At 44.0% G+C, this 24,113-nt stretch overlaps 1 protein-coding gene across 3 annotated transcripts in view; it reads right to left on the reverse strand.

Moving 5' to 3' along the window:
* The window catches only part of LOC110497456 (sorbin and SH3 domain-containing protein 2), an 86,873-nt gene extending 63,023 nt beyond the window's left edge, over positions 1–23,850 (reverse strand). For 2 of the 3 annotated variants that reach the window (XM_036954378.1, XM_036954377.1), the window contains exons 1-2: positions 23,280–23,850; positions 7,421–7,528 (exon numbers count right to left, since the gene is read on the reverse strand). The gene's annotated coding sequence lies outside the window, so the exon portion shown is untranslated. The remainder of the gene's footprint in view (positions 1–7,420; positions 7,529–23,279) is intronic. The other variant, XM_036954379.1, reaches the window with a different exon arrangement.
* Between the last annotated feature and the right edge of the window lie 263 nt (positions 23,851–24,113).

The raw sequence follows: 24,113 nt of genomic DNA on the forward strand, positions 1-24,113 counted from the left end.
ATTTGTCTTCCAACAAGACAATGATCCAAAACATAAAGCAAAATCTACAATGGAATGGTTCAAAAATAAACATATCCAGGTGTTAGAATGGCCAAGTCAAAGTCCAGACCTGAATCCAATCGAGAATCTGTGGAAAGAACTGAAAACTGCTGTTCACAAATGCTCTCCATCCAACCTCACTGAGCTCGAGCTGTTTTGCAAGGAGGAATGGGAAAAAAATTCAGTCTCTCGATGTGCAAAACTGATAGAGGAATACCCCAAGCGACTTACAGCTGTAATCGCAGCAAAAGGTGGCGCTACAAAGTATTAACTTAAGGGGGCTGAATAATTTTGCACGCCCAATTTTTCAGTTTTTGATTTATTAAAAAAGTTTGAAATATCCAATAAATGTCGTTCCACTTCATGATTGTGTCCCACTTGTTGTTGATTCTTCACAAAAAAATACAGTTTTATATCTTTATGTTTGAAGCCTGAAATGTGGCAAAAGGTCGCAAAGTTCAAGGGGGCCGAATACTTTCGCAAGGCACTGTATATCAGATACAGTGCATTCGGAAAGTATTCAGACCTCTTGACTTTTTCCATATTTTGTTACATTACAGCCTTGTTTTAAAAATGGATTATATTGTTTTTTTTTTAATAAAGCAAAAACAAGCCAATTTTTTTTTTTTTTTACAGAAATATCACATTTACATAGGTATTCAGAGCCTTTAAATCAGTACTTTGTTGAAGCACCTTTGGCAGTGATTATGGCCAAGAGTCTTCTTGGGTATGACACTACACGCTTCGCACCCCTGTATTTGGGGAGTTTATCCCATTGTTCTCTGTAGATCCTCTCTAGGTCTGTCAGGTTGGATGGGAGCATCGCTGCACAGCTATTTCTGGTCTCTCCAGAGATGTTCGATCAGGTTCAAGTCCGGGCTTTGGCTGAGCCACTCAAGGACATTCAGAGACTTGTCCCGAAGCCATTCCTGCGTTGTCTTGGCTGTGTGCTTAGGGTCGTTGTCCTGTTGGAAGGTAAACCTTCGCCCCAGTCCGAGGTCCTGAGCGATCTAGAGCAGGTTTATCTTTCCCTCGATCCTGACTAGTCTCCCAGCCCCTGAAAAACATCCCCACAATATGATGCTGCCACCACCATGATTCACCATAGGGACGGTGCCAGGTTTTCTCCAGACATGACGTTTGGAATTCTGGCTAAAAAGAGTTCAATCTTGGTTTCATCAGACCAGAGAATCTTGTTTCTCATGGTCTGATAGATCTTTATGTGCCTTTTGGCAAACTCCAAGAGGGCTCTCATGTGCCTTTTACTGAGGAGTGGCTTCCGTCTGGCCGGTCTACCATGAAGACCTGATTGGTGGAGTGCTGCAGAGATGGTTGTCCTTCTGGAAGGTTCTCCCATTTCCACAGAGGAACTCTGCATCTCTGTCAGTGACCATTGGGTTCTTGGTCACCTCCCTGACCAAGGCCACTCTTCCCCAATTGCTCAGTTTGCCCGGGCAGCCAGCTCTAAGAAGAGTCTTGGTGGTTCCAAACTTTTTCCATTTAAGAATGATGGGGACCTTCAATGCTGCAGACATTTTTTGCTACCCTTCCCCATCTGTGCCTCGACACAATCCTGTCCCAGAGCTCTACTGACAATTCCTTCGTCCTCATGGCTTGGTTTTTGCTTTGACATGCAATGTGGGACCTTATATAGACAGGTGTGCGCCTTTCCAAATCATGTCCAATTGATTGAATTTAAGAGTACTTTTGGGTGTCAGGGAAAATGTATGGAGTAAAAAGTACATCATTTTTCTTTAGGAATGTAGTTAAGTAAAAGTTGTCAAAAATATAAATAGTAAAGTACAGATACCCCAGTATTTTTACTGCATAGTACATTGATGATAATTCGGTCCTGGCCAGATAGGCAACTCCAGAATACCTTTTCCCAGAATTCTCATACTATTTAGAAGGCTTTTAGTACTGAGGTACAGTACTAAAGTAGTATTCAGTAAACAGTATGTAGTATGACAATCCAGTCACAGACCCGGCCAAATAGGCAGCTAGTGTAGGACACTTGAGAACACCATCTCATTATAGTAAAGCGGCATGGGCTAAAGGCTGCTATGGTATAGTAAATCTGTCAATGTGCCCTTGAGCAAGACACTTCACCCTAATTGCTCCTGTAAGTCACTCTGGATAAGAGCGCCTGCTAAATGACTAAAATGAAAATATCGAACTGCTTAGACCCCATATCACATTTGACACACAGTATATCACACAGTTTTAAATCAAAATAATATCTCCCTGTTACCTGGCATCTGTTTCTTCAACCTCTCCACCCATTAGCGAACCCCCCTCTGTGTGAACAAATGATCCCAGGATGGGGGGGGGGGGACGACGACACAATACGCTGACCTCGTCGTGCCCACTACCCATACTGGGTCCGAGGCAACAACAGAGCCCTGTGTTGTCCAGCAGGGTTGCATCAGATCATCGAGCAGTAGCCACTGCCCTGAGAGCACTAATGTAAGCTTATGCAACACAAGGCCCTGCTCTGTGCGTTGTGGCTGGGGGGGGGGGGGGGGGGGGGGGGGGGGGGGGGGGGGGGGGGGGGAGCAATAGGATGTGACAACCTGCGATGTTGCTTCTGTCCAGTGTGGGTCACTGTGCTACTGTTATTGTTATAGGGCAGCTGTAGAAACCTGTGGAGGAGCAGGATGAGGATTAGAAGAGTGAAGAGGGAGACAGAGTGAGGCAGGAAAGGGGGAGAGGGGGAAAAGCGACAGAGTAAAAAAGACAGAACGAGAGACGGAAATAGAGACAGAAGGAGGGAGAAACAGAGAAAGGGAATTAGCGTTAGCGACGGTATTAGCGCCAGCTACGATTAGCATGGTAGCGTTATGTAAGCTGTACGGCAGGAAGGTCCTCTAGCAGTGAACAATACCTCAAGAGTTGCTGCAGCTGTCTCCTCTACACCACTGGGACACGGCCATAGCGATTAACTGTCAGCGCTAATGGGAAGCAATTGCAGTGTAGAGATGGACCGCTATCCAAAACAAGATAGAACCGGTTCATCAGAAAAGTAGGTATTTATCACATGAGTAATTTGTCTGAATTCAAAATGCGGTTCTCTACCATTGTGTGGAGATGTGGATGGTGATAAACAAGTCAAGGTAGCCTGGAGTGAAAGGACTACCTATAGGTCTGGCTCAATTTGGCACTCTTTCTGTTGTTCTGTCTGCCCATCTCTGTCATTCTGTTTACCCGGCTGTGGTCCTGTCAGTTTCTCAGTCAGTCTCTCTATAGATCTACAAAGTCTGCAGTCTGGCAGGACTCTGTGTGTGTGTGTGTGTGTGTGTGTGTGTGTGTGTGTGTGGGTGTGTGTGTGTGTGTGGGTGTGTGTGTGGGTGTGCATGTCTGTGTGGCCTCGTCAGCGGCGGTATTTCAGCACACATCTTTATTCTCCTGAAGGACTGTCTGTCCACAGGCCATCACGTCCATATTGCATACCCTGATGAATAGACCTGGCACCATGTGACATCACTATGGAGTCTCGTGGAATCATCTACTGGAATGCTGTAGACATGGCAAAACAGTTGATTTCAGATACAATAGTCAACAATAGTCAAAGCCACACTTTTCATTTTCAAGCCATCTTGTAATGCGACAGGGCCTTCGATCCCGCTGTGGGACACAGTGCATGGGCTGACTAACTGTTAAAGCAGTTTCGTTATCTGCCCTGCCAGACAGTCCCTTTGCTGTAAAACAGCAGGCATTACTGACAGGCCACGGTTGGTAAGTCAAATCAGTGAAAAGTCACTGCTAAGCATCTGAGAAGGGTCCTAAAACGGGCCACTGCTAAGAAGGGTACTAGGTTCTAAAGTCCTAGGAGGGCATAGGGCGCAGAGCTTTTTGACTCCATGCTTGGAGGGCCGAGCCCCAGACACTGCCGGTGTTCCCCAGACACTGCCGGTGTTCCCCAGACACTGCCGGTGTTCCCCAGACACTGCCGGTGTTCCCCAGACACTGCCGGTGTTCCCCAGACACTGCCGGTGTTCCCCAGACACTGCCGGTGTTCCTTCTCCACGCTTCTAATTGTGACATGAATCAATCCATTGTGGTGAGCAACTAGATAGAAAAGAAAACAGCAGTACTTCAGCTCTGCAACTAAAAAGCCTTGGCGAGGGCCTCTATACTGTCTTTCAATCTCTGTGAATCCGACCTGACATCCATTTAATAGGCTTGACCTTTCCTATTCACGGCTAGGCGGGGCGGAGGAGACAGACGTTGCGGGGGAGTTGGGAGCGAGAGCACCGTCTGTTAATTGGGTGTTTAGCCTTGGAAAGAAGACCTTTCGTGACGTGCGAAGAGCTGAAAAGCCCCACAGGGGACTTGCAGAGTCTTTGGACAGCAGGCGAGAGAGCCTCATTGTTCTAAAAAAAACACTCCTATGCTAATGCTAACACTAACTGCTAATGAGTTTGAAGGCAGAGGGAATGTGGTAGTAAGAGTGAAGCAGCTAGCCTCGTGCTGAAGGAAATGCCCTTTCGGTGTAGAGTATCATTATTCAGGCAGGCTCAATGCTAATGCTACATCGCTAATGATAATAGCTAACTGCTAATTGTTTTGAAGGTGAAGGTGGCCATTTGCAAGAAAGTGGAATGAGGGGTGAAGCAGCTAGCGCAAAGAGAATTGCCATTCCAGTGCAGAGAATGCTAATGGTACATCCCTAATGCTAAAGGTTTTTGAAGGTGAATGCGGCTATCTGCAGGAACGAACCAGGAGGGGTGATGTCATGCTAAGACAATTGTCCTTCAACTGCAAAAGGGGGACAGTTCCCCTGCATCCTTGCAAAGGAAAAATTTTGCGGAGTGTCTAAGGAATTACCCCACTCAATGAATACATGTTGGATATAACATTGATATTGACCTAGCCTACCATCAGGCTACTAGACAGGCACGATTAAAAAAAGTAGATGACAACAGACCATTATTTAATTATTCGATTAGCTGTAGCTAACAATGGTATTAACTCCCCATAGATCTACTGAATTACACAGGAGCAGGGTGAACTACGGCTAGTAGGATGATAAGGGGGTATTTATTCAAGGGTGAGTGGGTTATACTTATGCCCCTTAGACAGGGTCTTTTGCCCTCCAGGGGGCTCCGGAGGGGGTCTGGAACAGGGAGAGAACTCTATTTGAGTTTACATTCTAGTCCGTTAGTAAATGGTCTTATCCAGGAGCAATTAGGCAACTTCCTCCCACTTCAACATTTCACAGTGAGGTCGTAGGGCACATGGATCAAAAAAAGGTCACCGGTGCAAACAAAGTTTATAGACTCAGAGGTCAAAGTATCTTGGAAAGGTGACAAAGTCAAAAGGTTTGAAATGTAAAGAATGTCAAAGACAAACTCTTGGTGTGTGGAGTTGGATTGGAGAGCCCTTGTTTTGGTAGCAGTCTCAATCTTTTTATTCCGTGTACCAGAATAATACTTTTAAGTACCCTCCTGGTGATTTGGGCTCTTGTTACAGACAAATGTACGTCTATTTTAATCGCCGTCATCAAATAGCAACAGGCCTAAAGAGTTTAGCTGTGACACAACCCTGACACACTACTCTCCCAGCTAACGGGTAAGCAATGGCAGACGTTACATAGTCCTGAAAATGTGTGTGTTATTGTGTGTGTATGTCTGTGAGTGCTGTTGCACTTGTGGGTGTTTTTGCTAACCTCCGTGTGTGTGAGCATGCATGTGTTTGTACGCGTGTGGTTCGGTATGCACGCATAAGTGTATCTGTGCATTCGTGTTTGCCGAGTTTCACATTCTTACACGGCATTGTAACTCAAGAGGCTTGTTTTTCACTGCTCGCTGCAAAGCAATCTTTGGAAGATAGTTTGTCCTTGCGTACAACAGGGCCTTTTAACAAATGACCCTAAACTGGATGGTATGAGGAAGATGAAAAAAAGAAACACGAGTTGCCAAACCAGACACATTTATCTTCAACATTTTTCAACCTAACTAATGATACATCTGCAAATACTTCAACTGAGCCCTCTTGGCTATTTGTCAGTCAAGCCCTCTTCTTCCTGAACTAAACTGACATCCTTTGCCTCTAAATAAAACTGAACCACATTCCATCCATTAACGCCCTATCGATTGATCACTGTGCGTACACAACCCTGCAGGGGTAAAAATGTCTCTGTCCCATTTGCCATTGGGCATGCAACAAAGTGTCCCTGTGTGTGTGTGTGTGTGTGTGAGGTCAGGGGGAACAAGGGCCAAGCGAGCTGCATGCTCTCTCTTTGCATGTGTGTGTGGACTCAAGTGGTGGTGGTGGGGGAGATGAAGGTGGCATTCCACAACACCTCAGAGACTAGCCTAATGGACAGATCATTGTAGAGGGGGGAAAATAAAAAGGATCTGGTGTCGATGCACTCTGTGGACGTTAAAAGGGTAGAATGAAGTAGGAGAGGGAGAGAAAAGCAGGGGAGGGTTTGGGGAATTGGTTGGTTTCGGTTCGCTTTCAATATGGGTTCAAATTGGAGAGTTATGGAAGTCTTCCTGGTACGACACAAAATTAAATCCATCCCACAACCTCCACCCCCCCCCCCCCCCCATTGTCCCTCTCTTTCATTATTTTAGCCATGTTGCATTTGCAATATGATGACACATCAGGGTTCAAGACAGCCAAGTGGCACAGGACCAGTGAGGCTGTGTAAACATGATGAGCATTGACAAGATTGCAGAGGCAATAGCACTAAAGGCCATACATCATTTTGACAGGCAGCCAAGATGTTAGAAGTGAAAATGCAAGCAACGTATTGTCTTTGTGCCTGTATTCTAGGTTATTTGAAGAGCCTGGTTTGGGTTTGACGTTTCCGTGTTCCAAATGAAAGCTGAATACTGTTTTTTTTTTAGGTTAGGGAAGAAAAACCTCAGTTTTCATTGAAACCATTTTTGTCCTGTCCACTGTTGGGTTTGGCTATGGTGTAGTGGTACTGTTCTGTTCCAACAGACAAATAGTAGCCAATCTAATCATATCACAAAAAAAAATTCAAAAAAATAAAAATTGTTTTAATCAAAAACAATAAATCACCCAAATCAAATACTATAACGCAAAACTAAACAAAGCAAAAAAACTTTAAAAAAAAGTAAAATAAATACTTGTTTATCACTCCTTAATTAATTATTCATACTTTGAGTGCAAATAATTACTGCTGGACTATTCCATTCACATTTGCCCCTCATTATTGATTTGATGACAACTTATGAATTGTTATCAATATCATACATCCAGTCCACTAATACGCAAGTGGTTGACTGCCTATGGTCCATTCAAACAAAGCCTACTCTGACTGACATTACACCTGCAAACACAGCAAAACCCATGACCTTTCATTTACAGGCAGCAAGTGCAAGAGTGCCCCAAAAACAAATCTTACCGTCATAAAAATCAAAAAGCAGGGAGACTTATTTGGGTTAGACGGACATCGGCGATCACAATTCCACACTCCACCTCAGGCTTTAAATCCAGAGTAGTCTGTCCGTTCCTGGGAAGCACACAGATGCAACAGAGAGAAGAGAAAACAGAGTTAAAGAGAGAGAGAGCTCCTTGTTTAGGTGAAGCAGTGATGAGATAGCCCTATTTTGAGACACAGACATGCTGCAACTACAGGACTGGAAAGTTACCCCTAGAGTAGGGGGGGGGGGGGGGGTCAGAGTGTGTGGGAATGTGTATGGGGGGGGAGGATAAAGTGACAGGACCTGATTCTGAATATACATACATACATACATACATATATATATACATAGATACATACATACATACATACCACACACGTACAGCCACCACACACACACACACACACACACACCTCCCCATCCCAGGCATGAGCTACACCAGCAGTGCAGTAGCAGACAGGCATTCCTCTGGCCAGATCAGCAGCACAGTAAAAAAAGAAAAATGGATAGGAGGAGAAGGGGGACAGAATGGGTAGACTGCGTGGAACGAGGCGTCAGCGGTAACGCACAACCATCTCTCCCTGGCGTCGCCATTTGAACGGCTACGTCCGTGCCATTCACTTGTTGAGGGCCATGTAAAAGTGGAGTTTCTGTACAGAAACAAAGTTGAGCAACAAGCCACATTTGATACAGCCCGTGCAGTCTCTGAATGGTTGATGGAACATGCCGTACACAAGCTTTCGCTCTCTGCTGTTGACAGTTTGATCATCTGTCAGAAAAGTTGGCCAGGCTCAGTGTGATGATCCGCGCGGGCATAAACATTAAGCTCACACACAGACACACCCTCCCTTCCACCCTATCCCGACCAGCTAGTCGCAGGCAAGTGATGCAACCAGAGCTATATTCACCTTGCATTTAGAGGCTGGTCATACCATGCTGTAACACAGCTACTGGACAACTTCCACCTCTCTAAATGCAGCGGTAAACCAGACAGACACAAATAGATGCAGCAAGGGACATACACAACATAACATAAGCTTCATCCGCCTGGTCCCCGAGATGTTTATTAAGTTCCTTTAATGAACCCCTTTGGATGAGTCAAATTAAAAACTCACTGGTGGTCACTGATGCGGTAACCAATACTGATAAATTATTCAACCTATTTAAGAAAAAAAAGAGTTTGCCATCGTGGACGAGCCTCAATTCATTACCGCAACTTCGGTGAGCTTCACCGGCTCACACTCAAGTGCTCTCTCATGGGCTTCGTGCCAATATAACACATGGCTTCATTTTCTACTTTCCAATCAAAACAGATGGATGACAAGACTGGATAGGTTTTTCAATTAATTGCTTTCATCAAGATAAGTAATTTCAAAATCGGTGGCCATGAAGGAAATGAGGAAGCTTTCAAGGAAATAGCCGAATAGAGAGAGGAGAGAGATGTTTCACTTGTTGCCATTTTGAGGCAGAGGCTTCCATAGCATACATGCCTACAGAAACTGCTGTGGACAACCACTCCCTTTTCTTGTGGATCTTGGGTGACTCCTATAATTGCCAACCACAAGAGCTACTTTGGCCATTTGGGGTGCAGCTTTTTTGGTTGTGAGGTCTGCGGTTTACAGAAAGGCACATTGACGTACAGCACAGTGCCTATTCCGTGGTTCCCACTGTGAACGTTGCTAAGATAAATGGGAGAGTTTCATGTTGTTAGAGAGATGAGGACAATGCTTTCCCTATCTGTGATGTGAGAGAAAAAACATGTTGTGCGCCATCCACTGCTATAAGTTTCTCTTGCATTAAAAATATTGCCAACGGTCTGCATAGATAACTTCCGAACATTACTTAACATCATGTATTATTGAGCTATAAATATGACGACTCGCATGTCAAGGTACCATACAAAACATGGACTAACTTCATTTCACAAAAAGTATATTTGCATAATTATAAAGTGAAGTCACGCAACCTGAAGTATTTAGGTCATCCACATGCTTTGAGACACAGAACTCACTGTTAATCGAATAGGTGTTTAAATGATTCTGATGCAAACTAAATAACGTGACGCTAACTAATACCAGTTGCGCAACAACGCAAGGCTTCCGGGAACATTTGTCAAGCAAACCAAGCAGACGAGGTTTGTGGTTTGAAAATACTTAAGTTGTTCATTTTCTAGATTGGAGCCAACGTCTTCAAGTAGTTGAACGTGTTATTACTCCAACTTTGTGAAAGTGACAAACTGACACTTTTATTTTAGTCCAAAACAACTTTATATCAAAAGGAGTGCATTTGATTTGATGGCATGAACAAGCGCGGTTTGGCGCGCAAGACGACCGTTAGACCTGATGACGTGTTTCTGTACATGAGCTTAGCTAGCCAATGTCACGAGAAGCAGTTTCTGCCTACTTTCAACTAGTTAGCTTCATGCTAATGGATACTAACAACAAGCTAACTCCTTGCAATAGAGCTAGCAACAAGTCAACCGCAAACTGTGCTAACAACAACAACAACCTGGTGCTAACAACAAACTAAGTCCTAGCAATAGAGCTAGCAACAGTTGAACCGCTAGCGCAGTGCTAACAAGAAGGCCCAGAGAAACTCTCATCCAACTGCATGTCCAGCAACTATGCAGTGTGACGAAATGGTAAATGGAGCATCGATTCAGCCAGCTGCCCGTCCCGGATCAGCACAGTCTGAGTCCCTCTGTCACCCTGCCAATGATGAAGTGGTAATGCTCAAATCCCCTCTAAAAAGGTACCGACGGCCACCATGGAAACAAGCAGCGCTGCCGACATGATAACATGTCTCCTGCCACTGAGGTAGTCCCCTTCTAAGCCGGAGACCTTGAGGACCACAGCTTGGGGCGTCAGCTGTCATGATTAAGCGGCAACTGGTAGCGCTAAAAACCGCCGATCGAACACGTGCCGGGGATAGCTGCGGTATCTCACGAGCTGAGAATTGACATGTGCTAATGATGTAACCTTGGGGAGGGGGGGATATTCAGACCGATCATGGACCTAAAAAAGGTGCGGTCTGTCATTCTGTCTGTTATTCTGAGGGCCAGAAGGAGAGCAATTTCCAGTCTGTTCCATTTCAGATCTAGTCACGAAGAGACTTTCATCCACCCTGGTACTGACTAGTCTTACAGCATTTAAACACAAATTGGGCCTTTTCGCTGATTGCTGTTCAGGTAGAGACTTCAATAATACACATATTGATAAATTAATAAAGTATTAACCAAATATGGTGCACAAACAGCTCTGGAATTATCTCATTAAAGTACCAGAGACAAAAAGCTGTCACACACGCGCACACACACGAGCCAATCAGGACTAGACTGGGCACGTCAACATCGTCTCCCTGGCCTGATTTCAACACCCAATCCATTATCAGCACCAATATGGGTCCAGCCATTCCCAGCTAAGTAAGTGACAAGTTATAAAAAGCAGAGGAGCAGGGTAAACACAAATTACAGTGACACGATGTCTGTGGACCAAATGACACTATTCCCTATAGAGAGTGTACTTCCTATAGGGCTCTGGTCAAAGTAATGCATTCTCCCTGGAATAGAGTGCCATTTGGGGCACATCCAACCTCGGTTTAGGGATGGACCAAAAATATATTTTTTTAAAAACGGGGCCCTAGGCCTATATTTCACCCCACTAGCAAACATCCCAGAAAATAACCTTAAGCTGACATGTTTATTTTTGGGTGGTTTGCTTCATACAAATATAATTACTCTATGGTTGGCTTAATATATGTCATCTATGGATAACGAGGAACACTGTCCTGGTAGGCTGCTTATATAAAACCTGTTATAATAGCCTGTTAATGAGTTGCCGTGGTTAACAGAACATAAACTAGGCCTAAACTAAGTTAAATCATATATAGAGCTACAGTATACAGTAGTAGGCTGTGACCTTTGCCATGTAAAGGTTAGATACAGCACTATAAGATTAATGGCAAAATGGCCCCAAATATAATTCAACATAGGCTATGGCTAAAGTTGACATACCCTTCACATATAAAATAAACTGCAGCTCACTGTTGAGCCTGAACCTTAAAAGTTTTGGGACTTGAAGTGTTGGGAGATGGATGTCATAAGTGGGAACATTATTCTCCTATGCTAGAGGAGTGCTGTAAGAACGTTATGAACATTATGACACGAGTCATCCATCAAGCCTGTTCAACCTCTCCCAGACTCCCTCACACCTCTGCCCTGGGACCCACCGACGGGCCCATTTCCTGCCGCCTCGCCCGGCAGCCAATCGGGCACCCACGCTCACTACTTCCCTCGCATTCTGCCCGGTAACAGGATCCAAACTGTTGGCGGGGGCACTCTGGCATTTTGGCTTAGGACGTGTCAACCCCGGGATTTACACATACTTGACTGGTGCAGGGTTTAGAGACGGGAGGCTTTCTTTAGCGCTACATCTCTTTCATCAAACCCAGGAGAGACAGAAGCAAGGAAGGGAAAGAGAGAAAGCCAGAGAGAGGGAGGGTGGCATAACATTTAGGATGGGTGTGCCACGGGTGGTGTGTAGCACTTACTTCCTCTACATACCCAAATGCCAGTTCCTCCATACCGGCACCTATTGCAGAGACGTTGGCGCAAACTACTCTCGCAGCTGGTACACCGTCCAGTAGCGTGTGTCATCGCAGAAATAGAATACACAGAGAGAAGGAGAGAAAGGGAGAGAGAGAGGAAGAGAAAAAGAGCGAAACGGATGTCGGATTATCATTAATACTTTCCTCTGTAATCTTTATGGCTCACTTTCACCGCCTACCCCGTGCCCACAGAAAGGTCACAGAGGAACAAGCCTTGGGCCGGGGCCAGAGGGGCACCACCACTGTGCCTTTTCAGAGAGAGCTTGACCTTTGACCCCCGCGAATCACTGCACTTTTCATCTGCATGCAACAAACGGGACATAAACAAACGAGACCCGGAAAGGGAGCAGCTGGTTTGACACTTTGAAAACGGTCTTATAAAGAAACTTAGGCTTCGTACATTCATTAACCTCAGAAAGAACTCTGACAATTGAAACACTGCAGGCTTAAGCTTTCAGTACTTTGTGTTGATATCTAGAATATTCTACAGCGGCCTAAAGCGTTAGAGGATTTTCTTGACTCAGCAATAGCTGTTTCTAGAGAGGGGGGGGGGGTCAAATGAAACCAACTGTAATCCCACTGTAGCACTTCAGAAAAGTACAATAGTCCTGCTACATGTAGAGAAAAAGCTATTGTGTGCCCTCTTTCACACAGAGAAAATATGGTTGGTCTTCCGGTGACATCGACCCCTCTTGAAGCTGTGAAAATAGCGCCCGGCTCCCAAATGACACCATAACCCCTATATAGTGTACTACTTTCGACCATAGCCCGATGAATAGGGCGCCATTTGGGACACACACACACACACACACACACACACACACACGTGTCATATCCCACTGCCTGAGGGTAACGGTCAATTGGGTCCTTTGTCACAAGAAACTCAGCGGTGGGACTTCCTTATACAGGTCATGTCCATGTAAAAGGACCCATGAGCACCAACTTGAAGAACATAGGAGCAAATTCATAGGAGCATATGAAATTGGGCCCGAATGAAAGTTAAGAGTATATATGTATGTATGTATGTATGTATGTATGTATGTATATATATATATATATATATATATATATTTTTTTTTTAAATGAAGGCATATACACTGAGGCACATTGACTGACTAGGTGAATCCAGCTGAAAGCTGTAACCCATTATTGGTGTCACCTGTTAAATTCACTTCAAATCAATGTAGATGAAGTGGAGGAGACGAGTTAAAGGATTTTTAAGCCTAGAGACAATTGAGCCATGGATTGTGTGTGTGCCATTCAGAGGGTGAATGGGAAAAACAAAATATTTAAGTGTCTTTAAACAGGGTATGGTAGTAGGTGCCAGGCACACCGGTTTGAGTGTCAAGAACTGCAACGCTGCTGGGTTTCACACTCACAACAGTTTCCTGTTTGTATCAAGAATGGTCCACCACCCAAAGGACATCCAGCCAACTTCACAGAACTGTGGGAAGCATTGGAGTCAACATCGGCCAGCATCCTTGTGGAATGCTTTCAACACCGTGTAGAGTCCACGCCCCAACTAATTGAGGCTGTTCAAATTGAGGTCAAAAAGCGGTGCAATGTTTTGTACACTCTGTGTGTGTATACTTTTTATAGCTACTGTTTATAGGCCTCCTGGGCCGTGTACAGCATTCCTCACGGAGTTCACAGAATTTTCAAATCGGACCTTGTAGCCTTGGCAGATATTGTAATTTTTGGTGACTATTATTCACATGGAAAAGTCCACAGACCCACTCCAAAAGGATTTCGGAGCTATCATCAACTCAGTGGGCTTTGTCCAACATGTCTCTGGATCAAATCATTTCCAGACATACCCTGGATCTAGTTTTGTCCCGTGGAAAAAATATTCTGGATGTAAATGTTTATCCTCATAATCCTGGCCTATCAGACCACCATTCTATTACGTTTGCAATCGTAAACAAATAATCTGCTCAGACCCCAATCAAGGATCATCAATTCTCGGACAACCCAAAGATTCCAAGATGCCCTTCCAGACTCCCTCCACCTACCCAAGGACGTCAGAGTACAAAACTCATTTAACAAACTAATTGAGGATCTTAATGTAACCTTGTGTAATACCCTAGATGCAGTTGCACCCTTAAAAACAAAGACATTTGGTCCCTGGTATACAGAAAATACCCGAGCCCTGAAGCAAACGTCCAGGAAATTGGAAGGGAAATGGCGTCACACCAAACTGGAAGTCTTCTTACTAGCTTGGAAAGACAGTACCGTGCAGTATCGAAGAGCCCTCAGTGCTGCTCCATCATCCTATTTTTCCAAACTAATTGAGGAGAATGAGAATACTGTTGCAAAGCTAACTAAAAAGCAGAATTCAACAAGAGAGGATTGCTTTCACTTCAGCAGTGATAAATTCATGAACTTCTTCAACGGAAATCATCATGATCATTAGAAAGCAGATTACGGACTCCACTTTGAATCTGCGTATTTCTCCAAAGTTCAGTTGTCCTGAGTCTGCACAGAACTGCTAGGATCTAGAATCAATTGAGACAATCAAGTTTTTTTAAATCCTGTATTGCTTGACACATTCATAAAAAAAAAGTCATGGCCTCTAAACCATCAAGCTGCATACTGGACCCTAATCCAACTAAACTACTGAAAAAGCTACTTCCTGTGCTTGGCCCTGTGCTTGGCCCTCCTATGTTGAACATAAATGGCTCCTTATCCACCGGATGTGTACCAAACTCACGAAAAGTGGCAGTAATAAAGCCTCTCTTGAAAAAGCCCAGAAAACGTATAATAAAACTGTTTTTTGAATTTTTAATATGAAATTTTTTTTTGTAACTTTTTTTTTTAAACATTTTTTATATATATCTTTTTTTAAATAGGCCTATATTGAATCTACCATTCCTCTCAAAAATGTTTTAAAAGCAGAAACTCACTGCCTTCCTGAAGGCAAATAATGTATACAAAAAAAGTCAGTCTGGTTTTAGACCCCATCATAGCACTGAGACTGCACTTGTGGTGGTGGTAAATTATATTTTAATGGCTCTGCATCTGTTCTCTGGCTCCTAGACCTTTGTGCTGCTCTGAGAGATGGGTAGGAGCAAGCCCATGTAATGCTTTGTAGGTTAGCATTGATCACCAATTTTTTGGGGAGAGATTAGAAGCCCTAATTGGTTTACACAGACAAGTTCTTGCCTGGTTTAGATCTTACCTGTCAGAAAGATATCGGTTTCTCTCTGTGGATTGTTTGTCCACTGACAAATCAATTGTAAGTTTGTGTTCCTCAAGGCTCCGTTTTAGGACAACCGTTTTCACATATATATATATATATTCTACTTCTTGGGGATGTCATTCGGAAACACAATGTCATCTTTCATTGCTATGCCAACACAGCTTAGGTCTACCCTGGACGCCTGTGTTTCAGACATAAGTAAGTGGATGGCAGCAAATGTTTTACTTTTAAAGACAAAACAGAGATGCTAGTTCTAGGTCCCAAGAAACAAAGAGATCTGCTGTTGGATCTGACAATTAATGGTTGTACAGTCGTCTCAAATAAAACTACTCTGGACCCTCTTTTGACAAACATATCAAAACTGTTCTAAGGTCAGCTTTTTTCCATCTTCGTCACATTGCAATAATCCAAAACTTTTTGCCTAAAAATGATGCAGAAAGTCTAATCTAGAAGTGACAAAAGCATGGATTAGGTTACCGCAATGCTCGAATCTCTGGCTACCCGGATAAAGCACAAAAAAACTAAACACGGCTGCTAGAATCCTGACTAGAACCAAATATTTGAGTGCTAGCCTCTCTACATTGGCTTCCTGTTAATTAATTAAGACTAGGGCTGATTTCAAGGTTTTATTGCTAACCTACAAAGCATTACATGGGCTTGCTCCTACCCATCTCTCAGATTTGGTCCTGCCGTACATACCTACACGTATGCCATGGTCAAAAGACAGGCCTCCTTATGGTCCCTAGAATTTCTAAGCAAACAGCTGGAGGCAGGGCAGGCTTTCTCCGATAGAACTACATTTTTACGGAATGATCAGCCTATCCATGTGAGACACGCAGACTCTGTCTCGACCTTTAAATCTTTACTGAAAACTCATCTCTTCAGTAGGTCAGATGAGTAAGTGTAATCTGTCCCAGGGGTGAGAAGGTGAACGGCGACGAACTGCCCTTGCGGTCTCTGTCTGGCCGGCTCCCCTCTCCCGACTGGGATTCTCTGCCTCTGACCCCATTACAGGGACTGAGCCACTGGCTTTCTAGTGCTCTTCTTTGTCGTCCCTAGGAGGGGTACGTCACTTGAGTGGGTTGAGTCAGACGTGATCTTCCGGTCCAGGTTTGCGCCCCTATCAGGCTTGAACGGTGGAGGAGATCTTTGTGGGCTATACTCAGCCTTGTCTCCGTGTAATAAGTCGGTGGTCTGTTGATATCCTTCTAGTGGTGTGGGGGCTGTGCCCTGGCAAAGTGGGTAGGGTTCGCCCTGTCCGGGGGTATCTTCGGACGGGGCCACCGTGTCCCCCGACCCACCCGTCTCAGACTCCAGTACCTATGCTGCAATAGTCTGTGTCGGGGGGCTAGGTCAGTCTGTTATATCTGGTGAGCTATCATGTCTTATCTGGTGTCCTGTGTGAATTTAAGTACGCTCACTCCAATTCTCTACCCCTCCTCTCCGGGAGAATCTGAGCCCAAGAATGCCTCAGGACTACCTGGCCTGACGACCCCTGGTTGTCCCCAGCCCACCTGGTCGTGCTGCTGCTTCAGTTTCAACTGTTCTACCTGACCTGTTCACCAGATGTGCTACCTTGTCCCGGGCCCGTTGTTTTCGACTCCCTCTCTACCATCTCGACCTCTGAATGCTTGGCTATGAAAAGCCACCTGACATTTACTCCTGAGGTTCTTATCCGTTTCACCCTCTACAACCACTGTGACTATTATTTGACCCTGCTGGTCATCTATGAACATCTTGTAGAACAATCTGGCCTTAATAGCCATGTATATTTATAATCTCTACCCGTCAGAGCCTGGTTCCTCTAGGTTTCTTCCTAGGTTCCTGCCTTTCTAGGGGATTTTTCCTAGTCACCGTGCTTCTATTGTACATCTGATTTGCTTGCTGTTTGGGGTTTTAGGCTGGGTTTCTGTGTAGCACTTTGACATCTGCTGACGTAAAAAGGGCTTTATAAATACATCTGATTGAACAGTTGAAGTCGGAAGTTTACATAAACCTTAGCCAAATGCATTTAAACTCAGTTTTTCACAATTCCTGACATTTATTCCTCGTAAAAATTCTGTGTCTTAGGTCAGTTAGGATCACCACTTTATTTTAAGAATGTGAAACGTCAGAATAAGAGATAATTATTTATTTCAGCTTTAATGTCTTTCATCACATTCCTAGTGGGTCAGAAGTTTACATACACTCAATTAGCATTAACTTGGGTCAAACTTTTCAGGTAGCCTTCCACAAGCTTCCCACAATATGTTGGGTGAATCTTGGCCCATTCCTCCAGACAGAGCTGATGTAACAGTCTGGTTTGTAGGCCTCCTTGCTCGCACACACTTTTTCAGTTCTGCCCACAAAACTTCTACAGGATAGAGGTCAGGGCTTTGTGATGGCCACTCCAATACCTTGACTTTGTTGCCCTTAAACCATAACTTTGGAAGTATGCTTGGGGTCATGGTCCATTTGGAAGACCCATTTGTGACCAAGCTTTAACTTCCTGACTAAGGTCTTGAGATGCTGCTTCAATATATCCACATAATTTTCCATCCTCATGAAGCCATCTATTTTGTGAAGTGCAACAGTCCCTCCTGCAGCAAAGCACCCCCACAACATGATGCTGCCACCCCCGTGCTTCATGGTTAGGAAGGTGTTCTTCAGCTTGCAAGCCTCCCCCTTTTTCCTCCAAACATAACAATGGTCATTATGACCAAACAGTTCTATTTTTGTTTCACCAGACCATTTCTCCAAAAAGGTCCTTTGCTGTCGTTCTGGGATTGATTTGCACTTTTCGCACCAAAGTACGTAATATCAAGGAGACAGAACAAATCGAGGAGACCGAACGCGTCTCCTTTCTGAGCGGTATGACGGCTGCGTGGTCCCATGGGGTTTATTCTACAATGCAGAAAATAGTAAAAATAAAGAAAAACCTTGGACTGAGTAGGTGTGTCAACATTTGACTGGTACTGTACATACTGTTTTGCTCACGCACAGGCCATCGTAGAAGGGCCCCCCCTCGGTACCAGCTGAAAAAATTGAATGGAAGAATATATGGAGACTATTTAGTGTCAAAAATAGGGGGTTAAATACATGCCAAAAAATATGTTTTCTGAACAAACTTCCTTTCAAATATTTTTTGGGGAGGGGGACCATCTGTTGTTCCATGTAGTGAATCTGTTATTCAAAGCGTTTCTATGGGCTATTAGCAGTAAGGCCATATAGCTTAGTAGAACACCCCCTCCCCACTTGACATATCATTGCGCAACATCATGGGTAAACTCTGTCCATCGTCTTTCAGCTCGTTAAAGTACAAAAAAGTAGAGTATAGTTCAGTACAGTTAAGTACACAGTAGACCACACTAGAGTTGAGTACACTAATGTACTGTACTCTACTGTGATGTACTTTGATGTCCAAACATAGACATCGATGTTAGTTTCAGATTTAGTCCGACCCGGACCAATCAAAGTTGGTCTTGTTTAGGGGCAGGGCTCATTAAAATAATAGCGATTGTGTTGAATAATACCCAAATATGAAAAGGAAGATATTGCACATTTGTGCGTCTATTTAGGATACATCACCATGAAGAGAAAGACATTCATAATTATGCATTTCTGTGTAGCACAGATCAGGGATCCATGATGAAATTCCGTTACCATAATTCTGTTACCGGGTGTAAATCCACTTCACTTACTGTAGTTCAATAATCAAAGAGATTTTTTTTCAAAGTCATAACTGACACCCCATTCTTTCTGCAGACATCTTTGAATCTTTAATCGGAGAAGATATTTCGTAACGTTTTTGGAAAACACATACAAATAAAACAGAGATTTAATGAAATTATTTGCATCTGCACAGTCCTTCAAGTAAATGTGTTTTTATAAAATGGAAAATTGTTAAAAGTGCATTGAGTTGTATGGTTTGTTAAACTTTGACATTAATGGTTTGGCATAGATTTTAAGTAAACAATCTGAGTTTCAGCGCAATTCTATTTCCGTGGAATTGCCCTCCATTGGATACACACTGCAGATGTCTACAGCTGATTGGACGGATCCCTTCTTCCTGCTTCCTCTGTCACACTATAGACTCTCAAATCCTTGCATCCCATCTCCTTTTGGAACAGAATGCAGCCCGTTAGGATTCTTATTTGGATCCCCATTAGCTGTTGAGGAAGCAGCAGCCATTCTTCCTGGGGTCCACATCAAAAACACAGAACATTAAAAAAAAATGGACAACAGCGACACAAATTCAAACTAAGAACACTATGACTATTTAAAAAAAACAGACGAGAGGCCATTCTCCACTGATCTAGCCTTGTGTGACTATGTAATCCCACTATAGCTAATCAGGCTCAGGGCAAAAGGGCAACTCTGAGCTGCTTACTCTGAGGGAAGCCATAGAGTCCATGGCATGCAACCTTCCAACTTCACTTCTCCATCATTTTGAAGAATTCGCAATTACCGTGTCATGTAGTCGTTTTACTTACTTTAGTTAAATTCACTGACTAAATCATAGTAAGTAGGAGCGTCCGCCAAATGACTCAAATTAAAATGTAGACTGATGGCAAACACGGTAGATAGTTGGAAGGGCTACTAAGATGAACGTCTCTGTGGAAAACTGGCATGGGAAAACTACAGTGCACCTGAATAAAAGGTCATCGAGTTGCTGTATTGGAGATCAGCAAATATGCTCCACAGCCCTTTTATCAAAAAGTGTTCTTGAGAAACAGTCCAGGCAAGCATTTCAAAGACAGACCACTTGAGCCACGCCATCAGCTCTTCTTCTAAAGCGGGAAAGAGAGAGAGAGAGAGACAGAGACAAAGGAAGAGTGAATGGGCAAGCAAGGGAAATAGAAAAGGAAGAGAGCTGGAGAGAAGGGGGAACAAAACAGAGCGAGTGAAAACAAGAGCGAGAGGGGACTGTGCGGCCCGGCCCGTTCTGTACTGTCGACAGGAACCGTATGGCATTCTCCAAATCCCAGATGGCCCGCCAAGATCCTGCACCACTCCCCTCTGCTCTCACTCAGTAACTCGAACTAGCAGGTAAGCAGGTGCAGCCACATAGCTGTAGTGGCAGGACACCGTAACACCATCCCTCCCTGGGCCATCAATCAAGTGAAAATGCGATGACTGTCCCATTAACGTATGGTTATATTTAAGCCGTCCCTCCGGAATGTGTATTGGCTAGCTCGTCTTAGTGACATCCATTCAAACGCCAAGTTGCCAACTGTTGATTCCCATTATGAGTTTCATTGGACAAGGTTGGATTTCTCTCTTGTTCACACATGTTACAAAGTAGTTTCCAAATTACACACAACTACTTCCAGAATTACACACAAACCCACACACTAACACTTCTGCAAACACACACACACACACACACACACCCTAGACTTGCTCTCAGGTACACTCAGACACGGTATGCGGTTCCCCGTAGTGATAGCATTAGGAAAGGAAAGGAGGGATACCTAATCAGTTGTACAACTGAATGCCCTAAATTGAAATGTGTCTTCCGCATTTAAACCAACCCCTCTGAATCAGAGAGGTGCGGGGGCCTGCCTTAAATCAACATGCACATCGTCGGCGCTCGGGGAACAGCCTTGATCAAGTGCAGAACGTCATATTTTTACCTTGTCAGCTCGGGGATTCGATCCAGCAACCTTTCGGTTACTGGCCCAACGCTCTAACCTGCTGCCAAACATTACACAATATTATTTTTATTTTAAATTGAGCCGGAAGAGAGGCATTGAAATGAGTGTGTGCTTGTACGTGCGTGTCTAACTAATTGACTAGGCCGACAGCAGGAAGTTACTACCGGCCTTTCACTTTTCCTCATTACATCATCCCTTTATTTGTGGGTGGGACCGAGTTACAGTAAAAAAAAAGGGGATTCAAGCCTCGAACATTTCCTGTCAGATCTGGGATGTCAACTCTGGGCATGAGTGAGCTCACTGAGCTACCGTACGTCTGAGACACAGCGGCTGTGAAAAGAGACTACAGTATTACGGCGGACGTAAATAGCCTACATGACAGTCCAGCTGTTCTATGTGACAGCATTCATTTCACCAACTGAATAGGCCATCAACGTCAAACAAGTCATTTATTTTGTGCTACCGCATATAAATTCAACTTATTAACTCATTTGATACAACACATAAACCAACATCCTATGATCACCTTTAGGCAAATAATTATTCAAATTTTATGACTCATCAATAATTGCCTACTCTGGCATATGTTAAGACTGACTGCCATTGTTGAAGGGCATATTATTGAGTGAAGGAAGTGAAAACTCAGTAATGCTGCAACAATTGGCCAGGGTAATCTTCTTAATGTGCACTAAGCCTTTGATGCCCATGAACTGGGGATGGTGTAATGACACGAGACCATTCTGCTAGAGCCCAGTGAGTGAAGGGTGGTTAATGAGCGTTTGAATCTAAAATAAAGTGATTTTGTTCATCAGTGAAAGAGAGTGGGTGACAACAATGTAAAATCAATTTTATCACTGTGGTTTTAAAATGTTCAAGGCAAGAGGGAAGAAGGGGGCATTATTTGGAGGTATGAAAAACGAGAGAAAATGTAACTTAAATTCGCTCAATGTCTGGTTTTCCAAGTAGGCTATAGTCGTTTCATTCAATATCTCTTATACAAATTACAAAGTAAACATGGATGGGGTTGATTGCTGGCTTGGATAATGGTCACCCAGTCCAGGGTTTCCTAACTCAGGCCTGGGCCCTCCAGCCCCCTGGGAGCATGGGTTGGTTTTTCCGTAGCACTAACACAGCCGATTCAAATAACCAACATCATCAAGCTTTGATGACTTGAATCAGCTGTGTAGTGCTTGTGCAAAAACTAAAATGTACACCTAGAGGCAACCTGGTCACAAAACATTTCGTATTATTCTGTATGTAAACCCGTGACACTTCATTTAATTAAAGGGAAAGGGGGATACCTAGTCAGATGTACAACTGAATGCCTACAACTGAAATGTGTGTTCCACATTTAACCCAACGTCTCTGAATCAGAGAAGTGCAGTGGTCTGCCTTAAATCAGTATTCCAGGTCTTTCATCAACCGTATGATGTTACGTTTCGTATATAGTATCTATTACTTTGTGGATGTTCATCCCCAATTTTGCATGATATGTTACGAATTTGAAAAATTTATTTTATTTTACAAATTCTAGCTAGGTGGCTAACATTAGCTAGGCTAGGGTTTGGGTTAAGATATATGCCCACCCATCATACTTTCGTTTTTGCCTTAAGTAACCATCTGTTTTATGTAACCATAACAAAAGTAACATATTATACTAATTTGAGTGTGCCGGATTTACATTTACTCTGTTACATCTAGTCTATGAGACCAGGCTGCCAGCGGGGGCCCCAGGACCGAGTTTGGGAAACACACAAGCAAGAACAGTGCAACAATGTCATTATTGTATTCAACAAGACATCCACTTTTCTCCTCACAACCCCCGGACCGGTCTCCACTAATGACAGTTTAATGATGGTCCTTGCCTAATTGTTATGTTAATTAAGGTGGCCAAATATTGGCGCATCAACTCGAGTGCATCCTTTCTTGTTCAAGAAGGTCACGCTAGATTGGGTTACCGTAATCCTTCTTATTCATTGCCAAGAACTGGCAACACCGGTCCACTGGAATGTGATCCAATCGAATTGAAGTCGAGTTATCTAGAAGTTGACAAGGAGAAACTCTCCATAATAAAAGCTCAAATTTGTTGTTCAAATTATGGTGAGTATTTTATAGGCTACAGTAGAGCAAATTAATTTTGCAAAGTAACAACAACCATTCCGCTATGGCAGAGGACATTTAGGCTCGGCATCAGCACTGTTCTTTTCGTGAATGCATTCCCAAAGAAGCAAACCACGATGTTCCATTCCTTTCAACATTGGCAACATTGTAGACTCTGCTCAAGATATTGGATAATAACGCTTTATCATCTTTGACATGAAACTCTGTAGATATACTAGCGACAATATTATCAGATGTGCGCAAATTGCCGTAGCTTGCAGTGGCTGTTACATTGCTTACCTCAAAGCGAACGCGGAGACATCTGAAGAAATTCGCTCTGCAACAAAATACTGTATCAACCTAGTCGACAGGGGCCTGCTTGACCGGAATTAAAGTCCATACAAATCTGATATGAGACGGGAAAATGGACAGCGTCTACCAAGAACAATTCCGAATGACACCGCACACCTGCCTCGACGTCCTCAATTGGCTCGGTCCAATTTCAAATAAGCAAACGTGCATGGACGTTGCTAGTGCACGGTGCGGCCAGGCAAAAGCGAGGCAACACCCTTTCTCCCGGGTAACTTGCTCTCACTCGGAGCTATGGAGAAAGCATTGCAGTAAAACTGTCCCTTTACTCCTGGCAAAACGCCGTCCCACCACGACAACACCTCTTGACTGAATAGGGGCTGGCTGAAGAGGAGGAGACGAGCGCTCACATTTTTTTCCGCATGCTCTGTGCGTCGTTGCTGGGTGCCCCGGATCTGACAGCCCAGGAACAGCTCGCGTTTATCAGATATCCAATCGCTCAAGCCTGCCTCATTGTTTCCCAGGGAAAGGGCGGTTGTATGCGAGGATGATGATGTTATATGCTGTGAGCCCCTCCATGTGCAAAAATGGCCTCGTGCAGTAGGTTACCGGGCAGCCGCGAGCAGCTCATTGGTCCCTCCCGTAGTCATGGCAACGACCGTGGCTCAATTATGTGCTCTTCTGGGAAGATGGGATGGAGATGAGAGATGTGCAGGTCACCTGTAATAGGGCCAAATGCATTCCCCTACCTCTGAATGTAGTTTGCAAAATACCTTCATGTGCTTTCATCGCAGTGGCCTACATTGAAGCCTTTGGCCTATACAG

The sequence above is a fragment of the Oncorhynchus mykiss genome, chromosome 19 (assembly GCF_013265735.2).
Source record: "Oncorhynchus mykiss isolate Arlee chromosome 19, USDA_OmykA_1.1, whole genome shotgun sequence".
NCBI lineage: Eukaryota > Metazoa > Chordata > Actinopteri > Salmoniformes > Salmonidae > Oncorhynchus > Oncorhynchus mykiss.